At 44.7% G+C, this 27,102-nt stretch overlaps 1 protein-coding gene across 5 annotated transcripts in view; it reads right to left on the bottom strand.

Annotated features, from left to right (window-relative positions):
• The window catches only part of CSGALNACT1 (chondroitin sulfate N-acetylgalactosaminyltransferase 1), a 558,708-nt gene extending 537,422 nt beyond the window's left edge, over positions 1-21,286 (bottom strand). For 3 of the 5 annotated variants that reach the window (XM_063919982.1, XM_063919986.1, XM_063919985.1), the window contains exon 1: positions 20,683-21,286. The gene's annotated coding sequence lies outside the window, so the exon portion shown is untranslated. Of the gene's footprint in view, positions 1-4,222; positions 4,297-20,682 lie in introns of those variants that run through there. The other 2 variants (XM_063919983.1, XM_063919984.1) reach the window with 2 other exon arrangements.
• Positions 21,287-27,102: the final 5,816 nt, after the last annotated feature.

The following is a 27,102-nucleotide window of genomic DNA, read 5'->3' as shown; positions in this document are numbered from 1 at the left end:
GCATAAGTTTAACAGATAATACTGATTAACCTCAAAGGGTGAAACAAAAGAAATACTTACAGTGGAACACCCTGACTCACTTCTTAAAATGCAAGAGGGGACAAATGTTTCATATACAGTATGAGTGGCTGAAATTTTTGCTGCAGGTTGTGCTTGTGATCAATGCAACACAGTTTGCGCCAGATGCATAATTATGTTGCAGAGTGCTACCGACACTAAAATCAGGCCCCGTGTTTAGGAAGAATTCCATTACAGGTTTCAACACCTTCATTTACAGTGGATTAGGACGACACTCTCTCTGATTTGTTTGAAGCACACAAACAGTAGAACATAGCAAATTGCCTTTTGCATTTTTGTTTATGGACTAATGACTACATGATTTAATAACACTCATATGTCCCCAATTGCTAATTTCTCAAGAGAGTTTTTACTTGTTTTTTTTTCCAACTATAAATACCCCTCTGACATTTAATTGATGTCATTGTAACAAAGCCACAAGCATTGCAGGCATCTGCAGTACAACTTCAAAGTGTGATCATGTTCTTCGCAGCCAGCAAATCAAAGATTTGATCAGCTTTGAAGCTGTCCCAAAGGGATTTCTCTTGTGCCTGTGTCACAGGGACCGATATTCACTCATACCAGTAACTAAAATATGAGTGTCGTATAAAATGACACACATGCTAACAACTTTATTTGATATGGATCTATTTTGTTTTTCTAATACTTTTACACTGCACCTATTTCTCCCACACATACGTTACAGCAGCAATTTTGTTAGCAGTTGGGCAAAACCACGGGGGGGTAATTCCAAGTTGATCGCAGCAGGAATTTTGTTAGCATTTGGGCAAAACCATGTGCACTGCAGGGTAGGCAGATTTAACGTGCAGAGAGAGTTAGATTTGGGTGTGGTGTGTTCAATCTGCAATCTAATTTGCAGTGTAAAAATAAAGCAGCCAGTATTTACCCTGCACAGAAATAAAATAACCCACCCAAATCTAACTCTTTCTGCACATGTTATATCTGCCTCCCCTGCAGTGCACATGGTTTTGCCCAACTGCTAACAAAATTCCTGCTGCGATCAACTTGGAATTACCCCCTATGTGCACTGCAGGAGGGGCAGATATAACATGTGCAGAGAGTGTTAGATTTGGGTGGGGTGTATTCAAACTGAAATCTAAATTGCAGTGTAAAAAAAAAGCAGCCAGTATTTAACCTGCACAGAAACAAAATAACCCACCCAAATCTAACTCTCTCAGCACATGTTATATCTGCCCCCCCCCCCCCCCCCACCCTCACCACAGTGCACATAGGGGGTAATTCCAAGTTGATCGCAGCAGGATTTTTTTATAGCAATTGGGCAAAACCATGTGCACTGCAGGGGAGGCAGATATAACATGTGCAGAAAGAGTTAGATTTGGGTGGGTTATTTTATTTCTGTGCAGGGTAAATACTGGCTGCTTTATTTTTACACTGCAAATAATTAGATTGCAGATTGAACACACCCCACCCAAATCTAACTCTCTCTGTACATGTTATATCTGCCTCCCCTGCAGTGCACATGGTTTTGCCCAATTGCTAACAAATTTGCTGCTGCAATCAACTCAGAATTAGGCCCCTGGTTTTGCCCATTTGCTAACAAACTTGCTGCTGTGATCAACTCAGAATTACCCCCCTAGTCAGATGGTTATATTCCCATACAAGGAGGAAGTAAAGTACAGACAATGTAGGTTAGACCTATAGTGTGGTTCTGCACTGAGTAGTAGCAGCAAACTGCAACAAGGAGGTATGCTAAATCTGCCCATCTAATGTAGCTGGATAGAAAATTAGAAAATAAGAGCAATGTCTTCTACAAAATAATAAAAATCACAGGGTGAATAAAAGTGTCAAGAAGAATTTTGCTAATACTTTCTACCAATGTACTACTAATAGCCAATACTGTAGCTTTTTCTAAATAGAAGGCAGTTTGGCATACAGTATCAACTCATTTATCAAAACTAAACTTTAATTGGTTGGCAAAAAAAGGCTTTTCAGAAAATGTTGAAGTACACTTTACAAGATCAATGAGTATTGAATGTAGCCCCAAATCTGGGCAGGGGAGCAGCACAGAATACGCTTGGTGACAGTCTGCAGTGGTGGCTTACTGTAGATCTCTGCATAAGTGCACTTATTTGTGGAACATAATACTATAGCTGGCAATGGAAGGAGTTGTACAAATGGTGGGTCTAATTTTGCTCTGGTGCTTTTGGTGTGCATCGCAATTTCAGGGTTGCTTTTACTGGAGAGTGTCTGAGGCCGGATTAGAGTTTTGAAGCCATAGTCATTGTGATCTGGGCAGTCTCCTACCGTGACACAGCCACAACCCATGTGACCCACTTTAGAAAGGTTACAATGGGAGGCATGAGGTTTTAGTCAGCGTCCTACAGCATTTTCCACTCCCTATCTGATGCCTAATGTTGATTGGACAATGTGAACATTTTAGCCACAAGCATGGAGCAATTTGGTTTTCTCATGTATTTAGTGGGAATAAGAACTCACACTGACAAATTGTAGATACAAAGGATCATAAGACACAACTACAAGGCCTGCATTCATAAAAAGTTGAAACCGTTAAAACAATCATACACCTTCAGGATCCATTTCATTTAGCCATATAGATCTATACAAAAATGCACAAAAGACAAATCTGGGGACTAAAGATGGACTAGCACCATAATAGGTACAATTTGTAAAGCAAGCTTTGGTTAATTTGCTTGAATTGACTTTCCTAGTGTTTATAAGTTTAGTGACAATAATATTACACTGTACTATGCATAGACTGTGTAACAAGCCACATCAGTCACTTTTCCCATTGCCCCCGGGGTCTGATGGGACCTACAGGGAGGTGAGATCATGCCCCTTTGCAAATACTAGGGAACTCTTTACACGTATCCCAGCGCCCCCTGTGAGGTCTGGCCCCAGATGAGGAGCAGTTGGAGGGCTTGCTGACAAGTCCAGGCTCCATACTGAGGTATTCCCTGAACCTACTGATGGCTGCATCTGCCTGTACTATTGGAGTTTACAGTCTATGGGGTCTATTTAATAAGCCTATGATGGAGATAAAGTACCAGCCAATCGGCTCCTGTCATTTTTAAAATCCAGCCTGTGACATGGCAGTTAGGAGCTGATTGACTGGTACCTTATAACCATGCACTTTATCATCCAAGGCTTAGTAAATAGACCCCTAAATTCCATACCATGAACAAACACACACCTATGATCCCTTTTTTGAGAAGTGAGAATTTTCTACCAGTATGTGTTTTTGGAGCACATGGAGAAACCTGGAGAACATACAAATTGCCACCAACCTATACCATAGACCTACTGAAATTCAGTAATGTTAAGCAAAATTACAAACCATATCTTGGTTGTGGTGACATTTTTTACCCCATTTATTTTTACATATTACTCTCCTTTTCCTCTTTAGTTTACAGAATACTAGAAAGAGTCAGTAACTACTGAAAACCAGCAACATACTGTAACTGACAAGAATGCACTTGACTGGAGTGGTACATAGGATACTTTTATTTATTTCTTTTAAGAAAACCACTTAAACAATAGCCTGAGAAAACTTTAGCACCCTACTTACATCTACTTGTGTATTTTGATATTGACTGCAGATGCTACAAACAGACAATAGGGCAGATGTATTAAGCCTGGAGAAGTGATAAAGCGGTGATAAGTGCAAGGTGACAACGTACCAGCCAGTCAGCTCCTAACTGTCATTTTTCAAATCCGTAATGATTGGCTGGTGCATTATCACCTTGCGCTTATCACTGCTTTATCTCTTCTCCAGGTTAATACATCTGCCCCAATATTTCAAATTTGAGTACAGTTGGGCAGATGTGTTAACCTAGAGAATGCATAAGGAAGTGATAAACCTGTGATAAGTGCAAGGTGATAAACGCACCAGCCAATCAGTTACAATATGTAAATAAACAGTTAGGAGCTGATTGGCTGGTGTGTTTATACCCTTGCACTTATCACTGGTTTATCAATTCCTTATTCCGTCTCCAGGCTTAATACATCTGCCCCATAGTTAGTAATGTACACTGTTTAAGAGAAAGTCAGTTTTATCAATAGAAATCCATAAGCCAATGCTATTTTAAATAAATGTACAAATTTAATTGGGTAAATAAAAAAAAGAAAAACACAGAGGTTTCACTGTAAAAGGTCAAGCCTTTACCTCAGGGATTTCCAATTACATTCCAAAGTCGGTACCGTAGAAGAAATAAGGATATTTCTAGCCTTCAGTGACACAGTCTATTGTGACACAAGCAGGTAAATGTACTCTATGCCTACAGAACAGAAGAATGTAAATCAGTAAGATCTGCATTGTTTCAGGAATGTAGTTTGACATATTGTATGTGCACTATAGTTTGTTTTGTTACTTATTATAGCATTTTCAGTTACCCTCCAGCTGCAAGGGAATTGAATGAACTCACTAGTGATTTAAAATATTTAATTGATCATCTACAACTATCAAAATTACATAAACATCAACATCTTAAAAGCGTTACTGGTCTCATTGAGCATTTTATAGTTTTGGTCCATCTTGTTCACTGTTCTCTACTAAATAAAACATACAAAAAAATAAATTAAATAGTCTTTTGTATAGTACTATTCAGATCTTAAGTGTTTTCCCATGAACCTTTGACTGGAAGTATTTTGTTATTACATAACTAAGTTCACTTCAGCATACATTATTTATTACACTTTCATTCAATAGGCAGTTGAATCTTCCAAAAGCCTCCAATGGGACTCATTCTTCAGAAATAATTAGCAGTACTAGTATACATATTTGGGTCTACTGTTAATACATTGTTTTGTTAAAAGGGAAATAAACATTGGATAAATATTAATTTGTCTACAATCTATAAATAGTTGGAAACAAAAATACATAATACATGTAAATGTCATACCACTAAAAATACTAACAAATCTAATTTCAAAAAGTACAAAAATAAACTTTGCAACAACATGTACAATATAGCTTGAATACCATATCACAGGTAAGTGATATTTTGAGGAGCAATTATACTTAAGGTATTCCAACCAGAATTGAAAATTACATTATTATTTTGAAACACAGTATATGAGTGTGTACTTTCTATGCTACTGTTCTAAAATTAATGCACTGATTTTCATTTAGAGCTTAAAAAATTAAACTGTATAAATAAATAACTAAGTAAAAGTGACTTTGGTGGCCAATCACGGGATTTAGGCCTACAACTGTCCAGGTTTCAATCCTCGGAAAGGAGCTTCCAATCCCGGGGATTTCAGGATTAGCCAGCCCCCTATTATTTTCAATGACAGGCATCGTTCCGTTGAGCCTCTTCAGCAGCCTCAGACGCTGCCTGGCTCCCTCTTCCTGACTCCCCCTGCCCCCAGCTGTGCACACTGCGCAGCGTGACATGATCTCAGAGGTCACACTACACAGCCTGAAATCAGCCACGTGCGCCACCTGGACTGCCCACACCTCACTGCACTGCTCCCTTCACCCACTCCCCTGAAAAGAGGATGGAAAGTTATGGTGAGGTGAAGTGGGGGCTTGGCGGGTGGGGTATTGACAATCAAATCCCAGAAATCCCATGACTGATCGTTTTTCTACTCCATTCCCTGGGATTGAAAAAAAATGGCCCTGGATTGGCATCCCTAAAAGTGACCTCATAACAGCTTGATAGTCAAGGATGATTCCAGTGGCAGAACTAAATGGTAGGTGCAAATATTCAGGGGGCCTTCAAGGTGAAGGTGTCCCACCGAGCGTCTGGATAAGCATAAAGCCTCAGCCTGGATTTCCAGACTCCCGAATCATCGCCTGCTGCAACCATGCTGACGCTGCTGCTTACTGGGCCCACCTGACCCTTCCGCTGTCTGACGCTTACCAGAGGAGGCTCCTCGGCCGTTGGAGTCCGCCTGCGGAGGTTAGTGTCCCCGCAGCTGCCCGCTGATGTGTCTGTCTCCTGGGAGTGCCCCTGATTGGCATTCTGTGCATCCCTACCAGTTTCCTGTACAGCTCCATTGGTACCTACACAGCTCCAGCTGCACATGTAGACCGTCACCTAAGGGTTTATAGAAATCAAATAGGTGCCCCACTTTGAAAGTTTGCCAGGGCCTCCAAACCTTTAGATTTGTCACTGGATGTTACAAATATATGTGTACACAGTGGTGGGTGTGATCCAGAAAAACTGAAGTGCTGTATAAATTACATGAATAGTGCAGCTGGCAAGAACCTGACTGAAAACATTGTGAGACTAACCAAAACAATTGAATAGCTTTCATGAGTCTGTTTGATTCTGTGGTACCAATATAAATTTATACGTAGGTTTGTGGATGAAAAATAATGCAGCATAGCGGCGAAGGTCTCAAATAAATTGTAAAGCGCAACAGAATATGCTGCGCTATGGAAGGAAGGAAGGAAGGAAGGAAGGAAGGAAGGAAGGAAGCTACATTTTAAAAATGCAATTTAGGCTTCAAAATAATATTTGTCTGCTACAGTAATATTGGACTGATCTATGTGCATATGTCACAGTTTTGAGGATACACGACTTTTGAAAAATTAATAAGGAAGCATACCAAAGATCGCTTCACTTGCAGCTTTCCTGGAAGCAGAGCCGTGAGGAGTAGAAGAAACCCTACTAATACCACTTTCAGACAGAAGCAGGCAGCGGCTTGGACCCTGCTTTTTCCTAGGTTTTTAAACACCGTTTGGAACAAGGTCTTCGCTCCTATCCCCTTTTCACACTGCAGCTTGAGTCGACACATTTCACACAGGACCCCTGTCGGCCTTACAAAACAGTGTAGTCATCAAAAGTGGACGTCACAGGCTGATGAGTCATGAGTCAACTCTCCTGATCCGCCAATCGGCTCCAATTAAGCATGACCTGAGTCAAAAAACCCAGGTCACACCCTTTCCGACAGCAGTAACACTTGTGGTGACCATGGTCGAAGCCCAGGGCAATTTGGACTCGGAGAGACCATCTCACATAGAGAGAGGACCCGGGTTGACTCGACTTGCCCTTAGTAAATTCCTTACTCAAATTCTCTGTGTGAATAAGGTTGGTGTACTCCTTGTAACCATATTTTGTTACCTGCCAAAGTGTTGTTTGAATCCATTCCATCAATCTTTTCACTTTCGTAGATTGTGAAGCAAAGTTTAATTTTTTTGATACTAGCTTGGCCCAGCAATTTTCTCTAGACTCATATATTGCCAATTGAGAGCAAAAGAGTTTTTTTCTAGTGGGCTCTTTCTTTGTAAAACTATTGAGCTTACACTATTTGTAGGGGTAATGTCCTTATTTTTAGTATATAAATCCTTTCAGTTTGGGTTCATTTTGGAAAGATAATATTTCCCTTACTAGTGGAACTATAACAAACATTTTCAAAGTTTTCAAAATGTTATTTTTTTTTTTTTTTTAAGCAGCATGCTCTTTCTGAGCTTCCTCAAGTGGTGGTCAATAAGCAACAAGAACATGGGAATATATGATGGTCTCCTAACAAATTCATCCTGTATTTGGCCAATTAAATTGATTTAAGACCTTCTTACTGAACTGTTACCAGGCTCCAGAGCAAATTGCCTTCTTGCCCCATCTGAAATAGCTTAAACTCCAGTCCGGATACTGATTTTAGCCTGCCCCACAGTTGTATTTAGGATATAAGTAAAATTAGGCACAAATCCATGAAAGCACTGTTCACTGGGGAATATAATAATGGTTTTATGATTACTGTTTTCTTTTTATGTTTTATTACATTTGTTACGTGCTTTGTTTTAACTAACTTGTACTTGCCAACTCTCTGGAAATATCTAGCAAACTCCAGCATCACTATACATCAGGGCTTGATGTCGCTGTTCAGCAAATCGCATCATCAAAGACTGCCCTAGCTGCACAATGCCACAAGTCACAATCTCCCATTCAGGATATGCCCAAAGGAAAGAAAATCAGTGCAAGCATGAACTAACAACTTATGTTATTTAATACAAAGGTTTTAAAACTCGGTCCTCAGGACCCCACAAAGTGCATGTTTTCCACGTCTCCTCACATAATCGCTAGTGAAATGATTTACTCCACCTGTGGATCTTTTAAAATGGGTCAGTGAGTAATGAGTACACCTGTGCATCTGATAGGTGACCTGCAAAACATGAACTGGGTGTGGTCCTGAGGACAGAATTTTAGAACCACTGATCTTATACAAATAAGGTAGTAGGGGTGTTGGTGACACAAATAAGAATGTGGGATGGATAATGACATTTAAATAATTTGTGTCATCAAACCCCTGGACTGCTCACTTCACTGGCAAAATGGGCTGGAGCCAGAAGGGTATTCTACTCACTCAGGGGGCCTAGGAGAACTCCCTGAGAATGCCCAAACATTCCTGTAATTATGAGAGTATGGTAAACACACTCAATGGGGTAAATTTACTAAGATGGCAGTTCAATTTAAGATGGGATGTTGCCCATAGCAACCAATCAGATTCCAGGTATTATCTTCTAGAAGGTGCTAGATAAATGAGAAGTAGAAATTGATTGGTTGCTATGGGCAACATCCCATCTTAAAAAAACTCCCATCTTAGCAAATTTACCCCAATGTCTACAGCAACACTCAACTCTAAATACAGACCTGTTAAACCCAATAAAAATAAACAGATATGCCTGTAGGGGTTTATTTTTCTGTAAATGAGATGAAATAACCATTGTACTATTAATTTTGATAGCAATGAGGTCATTGGTCATATTACAATTTGTCTCATCATACTAAAAATGCTTGTTATTGTATACAATTTGTGTTTGTGATGACGGCCACAGTTCCCCCCACTGTTTGGGGGTGGGGTAGGGACAGCATTCGCCAGCATTGCATGAACAGGGGGTGCGTCGGACCGGTTTTCAGTGACTGCATCCTTGGACTCAGCTTCACTGGCTTCAGCAGCGTAATGCTGCATCCAAGGATGTTCATGCAGATGATAAAATGCTGCACTTTCAGACACAGCAGTGGATCAGAGAGGCCGGCAGGAGGCGTCTCCTTACACAAGAGGTCTTAGTGTATTACTGCACAGTAGCTGCATCTAAAGACGCCCATCTATGAATCAGGTCCATTATCCTCAATAGTCTAGTCTCATTTGGATAGCTTAAGGCAGGCATGTACAAACTGAGGCCCTCCAGCTGTTGTGAAACTACATATCCCAGCATGCACTGACACAGTTTTGCTGTCAGAGAATGCTAAAGCTGTGTCAGGGCATGCTGGGATGTGTAGTTTCTCAACAGCTGGAGGGCCGCAGTTTGGACATACCTGGCTTAAGGCATATCCAAAACAATCCACAGTAGTAATAATAATAGGTTACACTGATTACTAGTTACAGCAGAGAAACATATACACTTGGTTTATTTTCATGAGCAAAACAAACGATCTACATTTCTTGTCAATGTAATCAATGTTTTTGATGTTTGCTGATTAAATTATGCATTATCTGATTAAGGAGAGCTTTATGACGCATAAGATCTAAGAAGTCTCTCAAATGCATAACTACAGTAATGACATACAAAATTGTAGGGAACATCATAAGACTGAGCATTTGATGTTTCTAAAAAGAACATTTTAGTTCTTTTTACAAAACAGTCCTTTGTTTTCATTTACATTATTAAACATTCTTTTGAACATCTCATCTATAAAGAAATACAGTTCTACCAAAGTAAGCAGGATCTAACTCAGATGACCAGTATGTTTTTTTTTTTATTTAGTTGGTTCTAGCTATTTTTCATTAACATCTTCCCCTTTGTCAATGACTCCCATCCTTATTTACACAGCCAAAACATGTAGCACAGTGATTTACAATCAGAGAATGTTTTTCATTCACATTTCCCTACACCAGCGGAATGTACAATCTAACTGTCTTACCACACCCCACAGCTAATTTAGTCAGAAGCCTTAACCTTATACTTGCCTCCTCCAGGAGATCCCAAAGGGGAAGTCAAACTGGCAAGTGCATGAAGTTTGGCACCACACTTTACCACATCATAGCCTCCCCCAGTATGCATATACTGCTATTCACTGCACCATCTACAAGGTGGATGATGAAATTTAAGGATGACTGTGTAATCAAGCCCCACCCACTTTACTAGTGTAGTGGGTGACATTTGGGAAGGTTCCCTGCTGTCATAACAGAACACTCCAAATTTCTTGAGTCTCCTGAACATGTCCTCTGGTTTCAGCAATATACACCTCTGTGCCGCCATACTTCAATACTAAGGCCAACTAAAAGATAAAAAAGTCTTCACTTGACCAATACAAGCATTCTAACAATTTGCACTGTAATTTGGCAACGAGGACCGTGGTTTACAGGTATTCTGTATTTTCCTCAGCTTTTAAATAACATTATAGAAAGTATGGTAAGATAATACAAAAAATCCACAAAAATTCATCTTTTGCTTTGCGATTCAGGGCCTACAGAAACCCCTTTTGTCGTCTGTATGAGTAAGTGCATATTAGTCATCCTAAGAAAGCCCTGAACTTCTTTTATCCCTGATTATCTATGGGTAGACATTAAGGTAATATTTGTAGTTTGCACCATGCACTACCTTAAAAAGTATGTATGGCACAGCACACAGACCTAATGAAATCATATCAGCACATCACACAAATCAATATTGTGATCAATAACATGGTGCCACCAGCTATATAGTCTGGCACACATTTAATATGACATGTCTTACAACAGTAACACAAGTAGGAAAACTGAAGTTTACATTGCACTGCTTAAGAGTGTAAGTCAGAGGTTCTCAAACTCGGTCCTCGGGGGCCCACACAGTGCATGTTTTGCAGGTCTCCACACAGAATCGCAAGTGAAATAATTAGCTCCACCTGTGGACCTTTTAAAATGTGTCAGTGAGTAATTAATACACCTGTGCACCTGCTGGGTTACCTGCAAAACATGCACTGTGTGTGCCCCCGAGGACCGAGTTTGAGAACCTCTGGTGTAAGTCAATGGGAGGAAAATAAATACACTCACAATATATTTTTTTTCGGGAATGTAGGAAATTTTGCAGCAGGATAAAAATAAAATATATATATATATGGAAATATAGTCAGCCAGAGGTTTCATTTAAGTCTGTATTAAGCACCAAGAAATCTGTTTGCTGCAATTTGGGTGAAACTTGAGCCAAAATTCTGAAATCATGACCCATTCCTGGGATGTTGAAGACCAAGGATACAATACAAGACAAAGGAATCTATTTACGAAGCCCTGGACAGATATGAGAGAGAGAGAGAGAGAGAGAGAGAGAGAGAGAGAGAGAGAGAGAGAGAGAGAGAGAGAGAGAGAGAGAGAGAGAGAGAGAGAGAGAGAGAGAGAGAGAGAGAGAATCAGACAATTAGCTCCTAACTGCCATGTTACAGGCTCAGTACATAGACCACTGAATAAAATGTAAAATCAGTAACCATGTTCACAACTTGCTATTACTGGGTACACATGCCACACCATGTGACTACATGCCATCAATGTTATCATTGATTTATGTAGTGGGAACATATTCTGGAGTACTATTTAACCAAAGAGACCATATAGTACAATACTATGCTCCGCCACTGGCTACATCTTACATCTGTATACTACAGTTTTATTTGAGGTCTTATGATATACTGCACTCACAACTCAGGAATATAAGCCTAATTCTGGCATTATGCACGGATGTTTTTTGAGAAACTTGACTGCGTTTTCACCCAGGTATGGTGTGCAAATCACATCAAGGCTCAGCATTGCTGTTCAATGCCATGATTTGAGACACTGAGAAGCAGGAGCAGAGCCACCTTGACATGATTCACAGTGAATTGCATTACCAATCCCCCAGACCACCACTGCACTGGAGAAGTGGATGGGAGGCCAGTACGCATGTCAAATGCTTCAGGATTTTGAGAACTCCTCGAAATTTGGGAGCCTCACAGCAGCCCTTTCATACCGTCACTTTGACCCGTGTTATTGCCAGGCTAACCCGGGTCGTAGCTCGGTGAAAAAAGGTTCCCAAAAAAAACCTGGCCCAGCAATCCAACCCAATTAGCGACCTGGGTTGGACACAGGCATAACTCATGTAAAGAAGCAGTGTAAAAAGGTCCGACCCGGGTCCCGATCACAGCATAGGAAGAACCTGATGCTGTAAACTTCAAGCTCTGGCAGAAGACTTGTGTGCAGTGTCAACGTCTCTGAACCAGGAATAACTCAGGTTGAAACCGCAGTGTGAAGCGTACTGTTCCAGTTTGCAACAGTGTTCCAAATCCTGGATCAGGCCCCGGATTTGCTTGTGAAAGGGGTATTAGTATGTCAACATCCCTACACCACAAAATACAGTGACCTGTTAAATTTTTTATTGATTTCCAGTACAGCAATATAGTTTCACCAAATAACATGAAATATCCAATTAAAAACAAAGGCAAGTTCCAGCTAAAAAAATAAATAAATAAATAAATAGAACTCTTTTTCTGCATTTCCCAAGTTACAGAAATCAGTTTGTATTGAGGGCGGGAATAAAACTTGTGCGAGTCATACATTCTAATTACTCAATTCAACACTTCTCTTTACAGATCTCACAATTTGTGGCTGCGATTTAGAATTTGCAAAAGATTTCCATATGAAAAAGCCATATCAATAATGTGAAACCTGGATGCAGAACAGTTATTAAGCACAACATTTAAAAAACATAGGTCCTATGTAGTAAAAACCGTGGAAGAGACACAATTTTTTTTCAATCTACATTGCAGCAGGAATATTTTTTTTACATGATTATATCCCTATATGTACTAAGAATTTAAAGAGGACTAACGTTTTCAATAAAGCACTGTCCATGTGAATTATTTCCTGGCATATTGGAGGAGTGTTTCATGATTTTGAAAGACTTCTCCATAGTTTTTGACACTGTGCGTGCTCACAGTGTCACTTTTTGAAACTACTCGAGAGCAGACATAGGCTACTGGAGAAGGATCGCAAGAGCCCTCTTCTCCAAAAATGCCGCCATAGGCATAAAGCGGCTATCACCATCATCAGATGGAGGTAGTCTTCAGGACCAAGCTCCGAAAGCTAAACTTTTTGGAGCTTGGTAGTGGTACATAGGGGTTACACTGCTGCCCTCATTGAGAGTAATGGAGCCTGGCGCCGGTCTTCTGACCACCGGCACCCATACGTTGGAATGCCAACTACATCCCGCAAAGAGGCATCAGAGCGGATTTAATTTACAGGAAAGGTAATGTTTACAAAACATACATAAAATTTCAGTTCAACTGTAAAGGTGCCCATACCATACACTAGTGCACATTTGCCCGAATTCATCTGTTTTCGATGCATCGGGATAAGAAATCCGATGAAAAGTGGCAAATCGCAGGTCAATACGATCCGATGTGCCGTCAAGTGCTCATCGGATCAGAGCCTGTGGATGACAGAGGCTGCACTACAGATTTCTCGGAGGCGATGGGCCTTGACTGGGATCACATACGATGTATCATATGCGATCCTGCCTCCCTGGAAGCTGCCAGGCACTTCAAGGGCAACGTATGTGACTTCTCCCCTCAGAGAAGTCGCACTAGTGTATGGCCACCTTAAGCTTTGAGCAGAGTTGTAAAAAATAGTGTTGAAAAAAAATAAGATTTTACTTACCGATAAATCTATTTCTCGTAGTCCGTAGTGGATGCTGGGACTCCGTAAGGACCATGGGGAATAGCGGCTCCGCAGGAGACAGGGCACAAAATAAAAGCTTGAGATATCAGGTGGTGTGCACTGGCTCCTCCCCCTATGACCCTCCTCCAAGCCAGTTAGGATACTGTGCCCGGACGAGCGTACATAATAAGGAAGGATATTGAATCCCGGGTAAGACTCATACCAGCCACACCAATCACACCGTACAACTCGTGATCTGAACCCAGTTAACAGTATGATAAATTTAAAGGAGCCTCTGAAAGGATGGCTCAACAATAATAACCCGAATTTTTTGTAACAATAACTATATACAAGTATTGCAGACAATCCGCACTAGGGATGGGCGCCCAGCATCCACTACGGACTACGAGAAATAGATTTATCGGTAAGTAAAATCTTATTTTCTCTAACGTCCTAAGTGGATGCTGGGACTCCGTAAGGACCATGGGGATTATACCAAAGCTCCCAAACGGGCGGGAGAGTGCGGATGACTCTGCAGCACCGAATGAGAGAACTCCAGGTCCTCCTCAGCCAGGGTATCAAATTTGTAGAATTTAGCAAACGTGTTTGCCCCTGACCAAGTAGCTGCTCGGCAAAGTTGTAAAGCCGAGACCCCTCGGGCAGCCGCCCAAGATGAGCCCACTTTCCTTGTGGAATGGGCTTTTACTGATTTTGGCTGTGGCAATCCTGCCACGGAATGTGCAAGCTGAATTGTACTACAAATCCAACGAGCAATCGTCTGCTTTGAAGCAGGAGCACCCAGCTTGTTGGGTGCATACAGGATAAACAGCGAGTCAGTTTTCCTGACTCCAGCCGTCCTGGAAACATATATTTTCAAGGCCCTGACAACGTCCAGCAACTTAGAGTCCTCTAAGTCCCTAGTAGCCGCAGGTACCACAATAGGTTGGTTCATGTGAAATGCAGAAACCACCTTAGGTAGAAATTGAGGACGAGTCCTCAATTCCGCCCTGTCAGAATGAAAATTTAGGTAAGGGCTTTTACATGATAAAGCCGCCAATTCTGACACACGCCTAGCTGAAGCCAAGGCCAACAGCATCGACACCTTCCACGTGAGATATTTTAAATCTACCGTAGACAATGGTTCAAACCAGTGTGATTTTAGAAATCTCAACACAACATTGAGATCCCAAGGTGCCACTGGAGGCACAAAAGGAGGCTGTATGTGCAGCACCCCTTTCACAAATGTCTGAACTTCAGGTACTGAAGCCAGTTCTTTCTGGAAGAATATCGACAGGGCCGAAATTTGAACCTTAATGGACCCTAATTTTAGGCCCATAGACAGTCCTGTTTGCAGGAAATGCAAGAAACGACCCAGTTGAAATTCCTGTGTAGGGGCCTTCTTGGCCTCACACCACGCAACATATTTACGCCAAATGCGGTGATAATGTTTTGCGGTTACTTCCTTTCTGGCTTTTACCAGAGTAGGGATGACTTCTTCTGGAATGCCCTTGTCCTTCAGGATCCGGCGTTCAACCGCCATGCCGTCAAACGCAGCCGCGGTAAGTCTTGGAACAGACAAGGCCCCTGCAGTAGCAGGTCCTGTCTTAGAGGTAGAGGCCACGGTTCGTCCGTGAGCATCTCTTGAAGTTCCGGGTACCAAGACCTTCTTGGCCAATCCGGAACCACGAGTATAGTTCTTACTCCTCTCCTTCTTATGATTCTCAATACTTTCGGTATGAGGGGCAGAGGAGGGAATACATACACTGACTGGTACACCCACGGCGTTACCAGAGCGTCCACTGCTATTGCCTGAGGGTCCCTTGACCTGGCGCAATTCCTGTCCAGTTTTTTGTTTAGACGTGACGCCATCATGTCCACCTTTGGTCTTTCCCAACGGTTTACAATTTGGTGGAAGACTTCTGGGTGAAGTCCCCACTCTCCCGGGTGAAGGTCGTGTCTGCTGAGGAAGTCTGCTTCCCAGTTGTCCACTCCCGGAATGAACACTGCTGACAGTGCTATCACATGATTTTCCGCCCAGCGAAGAATCCTTGCAGTTTCTGCCATTGCCCTCCTGCTTCTCGTGCCGCCCTGTCTGTTTATGTGGGCGACTGACGTGATGTTGTCCGACTGGATCAACACCGCCTGACCCTGAAGCAGAGGTTTTGCTTGAATTAAGGCATTGTAAATGGCCCTTAGTTCTAGAATGTTTATATGAAGAGATGTTTCCATGCTTGACCACAAGCCCTGGAAATTCCTTCCCTGTGTGACTGCTCCCCAGCCTCTCAAGCTGGCATCCGTGGTTACCAGGATCCAATCCTGAATGCCAAATCTGCGGCCCTCTAGTAGATGAGCCCTCTGAAGCCACCACAGGAGAGACACCCTTGTCCTTGGCGACAGGGTTATCCGTTGATGCATCTGAAGATGCGATCCGGACCATTTTCCCAGTAGATCCCACTGAAAAGTTCTTGCATGGAATCTTCCGAATGGAATCGCTTCGTAAGAAGCCACCATTTTTCCCAGGACCCTTGTGCACTGATGCACTGAGACCTGTCCTGGTTTTAGGAGGTTCCTGACTAGCTCGGATAACTCCCTGGCCTTCTCCTCCGGGAGAAACACCTTCTTCTGGACTGTGTCCAGAATCATTCCTAAGAACAGTAGACGTGTCGTTGGAATCAGCTGCGATTTTGGAATATTTAGAATCCATCCGTGCTGACTTAGCACTACCTGAGATAGTGCCACTCCGACTTCTAACTGTTCCTTGGTTCTTGCCCTTATCAGGAGATCGTCCAAGTAAGGGATAATTAAGATGCCTTTTCTTCGTAGAAGAATCATCATTTCGGCCATTACCTTGGTAAAGACCCGAGGCGCCGTGGACAATCCAAACGGCAGCGTCTGAAACTGATAATGACAGTTTTGTACTACAAACCTGAGGTACCCTTGGTGAGAAGGATATATTGGGACGTGGAGATAAGCATCCTTGATGTCCAGCGACACCATATAGTCCCCCTCTTCCAGGTTCGCTATCACCGCTCTGAGTGACTCCATCTTGAATTTGAACCTTTTTATGTAAGTGTTCAAAGATTTTAGATTTAATATTGGTCTCACCGAGCCGTCCGGCTTCGGTACCACAAAATAGTGTGGAATAATACCCCTTCCCCTGTTGTAAGAGGGGTACCTTGATTATCACCTGCTGGGAGTACAGCTTGTGAATGGCTTCCAGAACTGCCTCCCTGTCGGAGGGAGACTTTGGTAAAGCAGACTTCAGGAACCGATGAGGAGGAAACGCCTCGAATTCCAGTTTGTACCCCTGTGATACTACCTGTAGAATCCAGGGATCCACTTGCGAGTGAGCCCACTGCGCGTTGAAATACTTGAGACGGGCCCCCACCGTGTCTGAGTCTGCTTGTAAAGCCCCAGCGTCATGCTGAAGACTTGGCAGAAGCAGGGGAGGGCTTCTGCTCCTGGGAAGCGGCTGCATGGTGCTGCCTTTTTCCTCTTCCTCTGCCCTTGGGCAGAAAAGAGTGACCTTTTGCTCGCTTGTACTTATGGGAACGAAAGGACTGAGTTTGAAAAGACTGTGTCTTTTTCTGTTGATGTGAAGTAACCTGGGGTAAAAAGGTGGATTTTCCAGCCGTTGCCGTGGCCACCAGGTCTGTTAGACCAGCCCCAAATAACTCCTCCCCCTTATACGGCAATACTTCCATGTGCCGTTTGGAATCTGCGTCCCCTGACCACTGTCTGGTCCATAATGCTCTTCTGGCAGAGATGGACATTGCGCTTACTCTTGATGCCAGGGTACAAATATCCCTCTGCGCATCACGCATATATAGCAATGCATCCTTTAAATGTTCTATAGTTAACAGAATATTGTCCCTATCCAGGGTATCAATATTCTCAGTCAGGGAATCCGCCCATGCGACTCCAGCACTGCACATCCAGGCTGATGCGATTGCTGGTCGCAGTATAACACCAGTATGTGTGTATATACTTTTCAGGATATTTTCCAGCCTCCTATCAGCTGGTTCTTTGAGGGTGGCCGTATCAGGGGACGGTAACGCTACTTGTTTAGATAAACGTGTGAGCGCCTTATCTACCCTAGGGGGTGTTTCCCACCGTGCCCTAACCTCTGGCGGGAAAGGGTATAGTGCTAATAACTTATTAGAAATTAGCTGTTTTTTATCGGGGGAAACCCACGCTTTATCACACACCTCATTTATTTCCTCAGACTCAGGAAAAACTATTGGCAGTTTTTTCACACCCCACATAATACCCGCCTTTGAGGTATTTGTAGTGTCAGAAAGGTTCAATGCCTCTTTCATTGCCGTGATCATGTAACGTGTGGCCCTACTGGACATTACGTTTGTCTCGTCACCGTCGACACTAGATTCAGTATCTGTATCTGGATCCGTGTCGACCCACTGAGGTAGCGGCCGTTTTAGGGCCCCTGAGGGTGTCTGAGACGCCTGAACAGGCACTAATTGATTTGCCGGCTCTCATGTCGTCAACAGTTTTTTGTAAATTGCTGACATTATCACTTAATTGCTTAAACACAATCATCCAGTCAGGTGTCGACTCCCTAGGGGGTGACATCACTAACACAGGCAACTGCTCCGCCTCCACCTCATTTTCCTCCTCATACATGTCGACACACGCGTACCGACACACAGCACACACACCGGGAATGCTCTGATAGAGGACAGGACCCCACTTAGCCCTTTGGAGAGACAGAGGGAGAGTCTGCCAGCACACACCCAGCGCTATATATATACAGGGATAACCTTATATAAGTGTTAATCCCTTATAGCTGCTGTTAATCTAGTTATTTGCTGCCAAAATGCCCCCCCTTCTCTTTTTTACCCTGAATCAGATGCAGTACTGCAGGGGAGAATCAGGGAGCCGTCCTTCCAGCGGAGCTGTGAGGGAATAATGGCGCCAGTGTGCTGAGGAGATAGGCCCCGCCCCTTCACGACGTCCTTAACTCCCGCTTTTTTGTGTAAAATGGCAGGGGAAAAAATACATCCATATAGCCCTGGAGCTATATGTGATGTATTCCTTTTGCCAGCTAAGGTATATGTGTGTTATATTGCGTCTCAGGGCGCTCCCCCCCAGCGCCCTGCACCCTCAGTGACCGGAGTGTGAAGTGTGCTGAGAGCAATGGCGCACAGCTGCGGTGCTGTGCGCTACCTTCGTCTTGAAGACAGGATGTCTTCTGCCGCCGCTTTCACCGGACCTTCGTCTCTTCTGGCTCTGTAAGGGGGACGGCGGCGCGGCTCCGGTGACCCATCCAGGCTGAACCTGTGATCGTCCCTCTGGAGCTAACGTCCAGTAGCCTAAGAAGCCCAATCCACTCTGCACTCAGGTGAGTTCGCTTCTTCTCCCCTTAGTCCCACGATGCAGTGAGCCTGTTGCCAGCAGGACTCACTGAAAATAAAAAAACCTAACTAAACTTTTATTCTAAGCAGCTCTGGAGAGCTACCTAGTTTGCACCCTTCTCGGCCGGGCACAAAAATCTAACTGGCTTGGAGGAGGGTCATAGGGGGAGGAGCCAGTGCACACCACCTGATATCTCAAGCTTTTATTTTGTGCCCTGTCTCCTGCGGAGCCGCTATTCCCCATGGTCCTTACGGAGTCCCAGCATCCACTTAGGACGTTAGAGAAAAAAAGAAAACATCATGCAGGGTTATTCTGCACAACAGATTTGAGCGCAGCTTTTGCTTTCATTAGATAATGCTTGTGTCTAATTTCAAGATTGTTCATTTTAGAGGCATTATTGCTTATTGTGAAAAAGTCAAAATATTAAAGTGCCGTCAGTGAATTATTTAATCTTCTATCATTTAAAATTACTAAAAAGCTAAAAGGGGATGCTCTTAACCTACTAACAAACTGCAAATAACCTATCAGCAAAAATGTTTGACCAATCACAATGAAAGAAAATACCCGATTGGTGGTTATAGATGACATTAAAGTCAACATGTTATTTTTTGTTAGTAAATAGCCATGCTTGTTTTTACAGTTTTGTAAATATACAGTAAATTTCCAATGTACACCCTCCCTGATGCTGTATAACAGTGATCTCCAACCCTTAGCTCGCGAGCTACTGGTAGCTCGCCGTAGTATTTTCAATAGCTCACAGAGCGCACGGGCTTGGGCAGTCACTGGCACTCCTCCTCCCTTCATTTTTAATATGGTGCCGGCCGTCAGCTAATCAGAGCTTGTGGACCGGCAGTGGCGGCACCTGATTGGCTGCTGGACCGCAACTTTTGATTGGCTCACTTACTGGCACCATATTTGAAATGCCCACCGCAACCGGAGACTCTGTCACTCTCACCGCAGCCGCTCTCCGGACTTCACAGGAGAGGCGCGCGCTGCGCTCTCCTCCCCTTCCATCCCTCATACAGGAGGAGCAGCATCAGCGTACAAAGTGTGGTCACAAGTTGGGCATTAGAAATGTCTTTTCAAGTTAATATGAGCCTGAGGGGACCTGATTAAGCTAATTAAGTTATCCACAACTGATAGTTCTGTATTTTTGGCTAAAGCTTGCGTCACGATCACGTACAAGCGTAAGTAAAGGGTGTTTAAGCAACCCAATACTTGTGACATATAACCATGGCTAGCAAACTGAAGACCACCAAGCACAATGGGGGCCAAGGGGTGACCTGAGTACACCAACATTTTAAAAATTTTACTCCAATGATACCGAACAAGACTTGCTTCAAACATTGCTCCAAGTCTGCGCTGTGAGTTACCATCTAGCCCATGGGAATTAACAATAACTCTCGTAGTGTTGCAGCGGTCATCGGACACTGACAGTAGGAGATACATTACACTGGAGAGACACGGGAAGGTCGGGATTACAGCAGAACGCTGTGACGTCATAGTGTTACTAATGGGCACAACTACCTGACCAGTTACACTGCATCAAAAGAGAGCATCAGGTTTTACAATCAAAAGATTGGAATCTATAAATGAAAGAAAATATCCCTGAATATGCATATAAACAAACAAAAAACAAACCTTATATTCTATTAGGAAGTAGAGTGATTACTTCTAGCCGGCAGCTCCTGTGTAAGTTGCCGAAGCAGCCACAAAGTACATTCTGAGAAGTTGTCCTGAGTAGATCCAATGCAGGTAGCTCGGTCCTTGTCACAGCAGCAGTACGTGTAATCCACCCAGTGGCATGCTCTGTGTACCCGCACCGACCCGCGGCGTCTCCGGCAAACTTTCCCCTCACCTACTACTAACTAGAGGAACAGGCTCGGCAGGCAGTAGAAGAAACACACCCTCAGCCACTGGAATAAACATTATTCATTACTGAGCTGCATCCATGTCTTACCTAACAATAATAAGGTAAAGGTGGACTCCGAGACCACCCCTGCTGATCACGCATAATACATAGCAACGAGTATGTGTGTGTATTGTGTCTCTCCTTCCCTGCCTGCATTGGGAGTGTTGCTCTGGGACTGTCTGCTAGAGACCTGCAACTGAAGTAGTAGCAGCACCACCTGCTGGTCAAACGTATATCTATGTACTCTGTGTCCGTCTACTGTGATCATCGTTGGCTTTTACGTGTTGCAAATGGAACAGACAGAAAAGTAACCTCTAACCCAGGCATTCCCAACCACGGTCCTCAAGGCACACCCAACAGTGCAGGTTTTAGTGATATCCAGGCTGCAGCACAGATGGTTGAATCAAAATAACTGAGCTACTAATTAAGTCACCTGTTCTGAAGCCTGGATATCACTAAAACCTGCACTGTTAGTGTGCCTTGAGGACTGGGTAGATGCTAGAATCAAGTGGGCTAAGGGACCTTTTCCGTAAGGGGGAGGAGTTACGACGCAAGGGGGAGGAGCTAGGCCAGCGGGATAGTTCCTCTACTATCCACGCCACCAACTATTACCTTTAGTAATTAGGTGGTGAGCGAAGCGGAGCGGAGCGAGCCACCGTGCCCGAAGCGTGGCGAGCGAAGCGAGCCCGCGAGGGTACTTTTCGGGTACCCTGTTCGCCCGTAGCTCCTCCCCCGGGTGACGTAGCTCCTCCCCTCAATACGTCACAAGGTCCCTTCAGCCCCTCCGATATAGAACCAACCTTGAGGACTGTGGTTGGGAATGCCTGCTCTAACCACTATGATCTAGTACACAGGTTCTCAAACTCGGTCCTCAGGACCCCACACAGTGCATGTTTTGCAGGTGTCCTCACAGAATCGCAAGTGAAATAATTATCTCCACCTGTGGACCTTTTAAAATGTGTCTGTGAGTAATTAATACACCTGTGCACTTGCTGGGTTACCTGCAAAACATGCACTGTGTGGGGTACTGAGGACCGAGTTTGAGAACCCCTGATCTAGTACATGGGTGGGGAACCTTTTTTCTACCAAGGGCCATTTGGATATTTATAAAATCCTTCGGGGGCCATACTAAAATTATCAACTTAAAAATTAGCCTGCCCCCCAGTAGTTACTCCCCCAAGTGCACGCGCTGAAAAATGGGTGTAGCCAATTAAAATGGGACGTGATACACATATGCCCCCAATAGTGCAGTGCCAGATACACATATGCCGCCACAGTGCCAGATACACAGATGCCCCATACACAAATGTGCCAGATACACAAATGCCCCACAGTGCCAGATATACATTGCCCCACACATGCCACCCCACTGTGCTGCTCACCGCTGCTGCTGTGTGTCAGGGGAGGGGAGGAGAGCGCAGCGTGCGCCTCTCCTGCCCCTTAGTGTGCCGTCCGGCGGTGGCGTGTGTCAGGGGTCAGGGCAGGGAGGAGAGCACAGCTATGTCGGGTGGCAATGGCGTGTAGGACCTCAAACCAGCCACCGGTTCGTGAGCCAATCAGAGCTCGCGGACCGGCAGCGGCAGCTCCTGATTGGCTGCTGGTCCGCAAGCTCTGATTGGCTCATGAACCGGCGTCTGGTTTGACATTGATTATCCCTTGCTTGATGTGCCCGGGCAGCCCGGCTTCCCGATGTTTCCTCTGTGCAGCTCCTCCCTGAAGACTGCACGGCCAATCGTTTGAGCTTGCGCAGGTACAGGGACTTTAAATTAGTATGATTTTAATGGGCCAGCGGCCAGCGCCTGCACTGTGGCACTGTCAGTGACGGCTATGCGACGCAGCAGATTGGTGAGTAAGATCCAGTCTGCGGTGGGGGACCCCTTCAGAGAGTTGGAGAGGGAGGCCTGGGGTACTTATTCCCAGTGACCCCCCTCAATCTGGCTCTGAGTATAATGAAATGTAAGTTAAAAATAGGAAATAACTGATTCTTGTAAATAGCTACCTAATGGTTATTGAACAGACCACAGCATCATACATCGACCAGAATATACAGAAAACACAAATTTAAAATGGACATACACAGCAGATAACAGGTCAAACTATTAAGTTCATGTGTGATCCAATTTTAGGAATAAGGTAAGGGAAACACCTCACACGTGACGGTGTGGCCAACCGTGAAAAAAAAAAGGAACAGACAATAGAACAGGACAAATGGGAAAAAGAAAGAAGGAAGACAGATTAAGAAACAATACCAATGGGGTGGAGCCCCTAGTTGGGAGCCAAGTGAAGGAGGGCTTAATGAAGGTTATTATTACAAAATCGAAATGGGGCATTATGAGAAGTCAACCAGGGACTCCAGACTTTATCAAACGATTTGTCCTAATTATTAATTATGTGTTATGATTCCCGTACTCCAGACCAGAGGTGATCTTATGGCAGAGGTCTGAGTACTGGGAAGATATGCTGGTTGTGGGAGCAGGAGAGCCTAGTAACCCCTGGCCCCCTAACTCCGTTGTCTCGCCCGTGTTATCAGAAATCCCCTGCGAGACTATGGTTGCTTGAGCCCATGGCAGCCGCGTTCGAAGGGCGGATTATGTCTGCCCAACCCCGATGGTCTTAATGGGAGACAAAGGGAAATCCGAGACAGGGTGATAACAAGGGGCCCTCTGACTAAGCAACCAGGCCAGGGGTTACAAGCTAACTAACTTAAACCAAAGGTATGTGCGGACTAGCCGCCAGGGAAAAGGACAACCAAAGATCCACTGATCCGTTACTCCTATCCAGCACCGCTGGATACCAGAGTGGATCTGTGGGAGCGGAATCCTCTGCAAAAGCTCCAGAACACAAATAAACTAAATAATAAACAGTAAGCGGACAAGCCGCAACACACGGCTGCGCCGCGACTCACGAACACCACAGGATGTTAAAGGTGCTCGGTCAGACTCCAGGAATAGATGACAAACTTCCGAGTACAGGATCACTGAGGACAGGAACAACCGGATTGAGCAGGACTGGAAACTCTCTGTAGCTGACACAGGCAAACAGGAAGCTATCACCGGCGTCTGTAAGAAGTCCTGAGAGTGCCTTTATTCAGGAACCCTCCAATCAGGATCCAGACAAGGTAATCTCAGGTAATGCCGTGCAGCTTGCATGCTGCACGGCCAGCACACCAAAATATAATTAGAACAGACCCAGCAACGGGGAACGCGGCCGAACGTGGCGTCCCCGTTGCTAAGGTCAGAGCGGCTCCGTGCGCCCGGCGTCTAGCGTTGCCAGGGAGCCGGCGGCTGTACGCGCACGGCGTCCCTGGTTGCTAGGCGCCGGGCCGCACCGACGAGCGGACCCCGGCGCCTAACAGTACCCCCCCCTTGAGGAGGGGTCAAGGAACCCCTAAAGCCAGGTAATGCCGTGCAGCTTGCATGCTGCACGGCCAGCACACCAAAATATAATTAGAACAGACCCAGCAACGGGGAACGCGGCCGAACGTGGCGTCCCCGTTGCTAAGGTCAGAGCGGCTCCGTGCGCCCGGCGTCTAGCGTTGCCAGGGAGCCGGCGGCTGTACGCGCACGGCGTCCCTGGTTGCTAGGCGCCGGGCCGCACCGACGAGCGGACCCCGGCGCCTAACATTATGCTGGCCATGTACTTCATCTTGTAGGTGTACCAAATGCGAGGAAAGACTGCAGTAGTGGTGGGGTGGGCGTTTTCCAATCACTTGTGATTTGGCAAGTCGTAGCAGAAACAATATGGCGCATTAACTTATTTTGGTGTCCTGACAACACTGGGACCCCCAGGGGATGAAGGAAATACCTTGAATCAAAAGGGTCAGCAATGTTAAGTAAATGTGATAGGAGATTTATGACTTCACGCCAAAGAGCAGTTATCTTCGGGCAAGACCACCATATGGGGATCAAGGTGCCCTCGTCAGAGCAACCCCTCCAACATCTGTCTGAAGAGCTTCTCCAGCAGATAGCTTGAAAAGTTGTGAGAGGCCTACTATTAACAAAGTAGATTTAATTTACCGTGGGTATACACTTGCATGATATTGTGCAGATCTGTCCAATCCGGGCGAATCAGAACGTCAAATCGGCCGTATCATGTACTGTGTACGGCCGATTGCACGCTCCCACGGGTCGCATGTGAGGTCATGTGATTCACGGCCAGTCCCACTACCTCACATGCGATGCAGTAAATATGAATGAGGGACGGAACAGTGATCGTTCCGACGCTCATTAGTATCTGCCTATTGTGTACCGGCAATCTCCCACTGAGCAGGGAAAAGGTTTATCGCCCTGCACATCAGCACGATTGCTGGTCGTACTAGTGTGTACTCAGCCTTAGAATGGAAATGGCTAAGCTGTAGAAAACAGAAGAGGTCCTAAGATGGGAGTGCCAAGTGTTCTTCAATCTGAGAGTACAGGAGGAAACTGGTGTCCCTGGTGATATCATTGAGATACAGAATGTTCCTCCCTATACACAACCTGAAAGATGACTTGTTCGTGCCCGGGGGGGAATCAGGATTGTGGAATCCCGGGATAAGAGGAGATGGTCCTTGGTCCAACTTAAATTTTCCATTAAAGTGGTCCCAGATGGATAACGAACGAGAGACTATTGAAAGCTACTTCAATTTTTACAGCAGTGATAGCAACTTTATATACTTCTGGGGTCACATTGGACGGCCCTCTAACCTGCAAAAGGGCTGTAAAGTTAATATATTTAACTAAGAAAAACACACCTAACTGTAAAAACACATCAACAGTCTTTTTAAACAAACAATACAAGCATATCCCAACAAAGAATGAAGGAACTGGCGTTGCAAGTGAAGGTTTGGGGGGGCACATTATAGGCTGAAAGTAACCAAGAAGCAGCAAGTACTGTATTTTATATTAAAGTTCATAATGTTGACACCACAATGTTGACAGTTATTATGAAGACATTGTTGAAAAGTCGACATTGGACATGTCAGCAGCTGCAGAATGTCGACATTCTGCATGTACAAGTCAGGGTATGGGAAGGGGGGGGTTAGTGTTAGGCTCTAGAGGGATGGTTAGGGCTAGGCTACAGGAGGGATGGTTAGCGTTTGGTGCTAGGGGAGAGTTAGGGATAGGCTACAGAGCAAGGTTACGGTTTGGCACTAGGGGTAGGGTTTGGAGTTAGGGATATACTCATCAGGCACCAGCACCATACTTGCCTTTGCTCCAAGACTGTCCAGGAGACATACACATTTAGGGTAAATCTCCCTAGACAACCCTCCTGGATGTCACCCACTTCTTCAGTGTAGTGGAGTGTGCTGTGATGGTATTTGCTATGAATCATGTCATCATAGTCCAAACCCCCACTGTATAGTGCTGCAATTCACAACAAGCTCCCTGTATCTCCCACCTCGACCTACTCCCTGGAAACGATGTAAGCATACCATGCACCTAGATATGCCTAGTCCAATGCTAAACAGCACTGAGACCCTACTGGTCAGTGGCGGAACTAGTGACTGGTAGGCTTAGGTGCGACAATATGGTTTGCTCTCCCCGTGATCTGTGTGGCAAGTTAGCAAGTAGTACGACTCCTCATTTCACACAGCAGCAGCTCCAGTGCGTCCGTAGGTAAACTCACATCCCTCCTCCCAACATTCCATGCTCACCCTGCAGCTACAGCCGCGCCGACTTGCAGGGTGATGATTCACCTTATCACCCTTTACTTTTGCACCTGATAACATCGGAGAAGCACCCTCACTGATACCCCCACCGGCCATGGGGGGTAATTCAGACCTGATTGTAGCAGCAAATTTTTTAGCAGTTGGGCAAAACCATGTGCACTGCAGGGGGAGTGGGGGGGGGGGGGGGGCAGATATAACATAGTAAAAATAAAGCAGCCAGTATTTACCCTGCACAGAAACAAAATAACCCACCCAAATCTAACTCTTTCTGCATGTGCTATATCTGCCCCCCCCCCCCCCCCCTGCAGTGCACATGGTTTTGCCCATCTGCTAACAAATTTGCTGCTACCATCAACTCTGATTTACCCCCCTTGCTCAGACCCTGTTCATCTCCTCTGGCATCCTGATACTATTTAGCGGTGCAGCGGGGGGCAGCATATAGTGAGTCAATCTGACTCATTATTATGCCGCGGGCTGTGTGCCCCTTAATTGCTGCGGGCCC

Source organism: Pseudophryne corroboree, chromosome 1 (assembly GCF_028390025.1).
Source record: "Pseudophryne corroboree isolate aPseCor3 chromosome 1, aPseCor3.hap2, whole genome shotgun sequence".
NCBI lineage: Eukaryota > Metazoa > Chordata > Amphibia > Anura > Myobatrachidae > Pseudophryne > Pseudophryne corroboree.
Note: the sequence above shows the minus strand (reverse complement) of the source record. Positions and strands in the feature narration are given on the sequence as shown.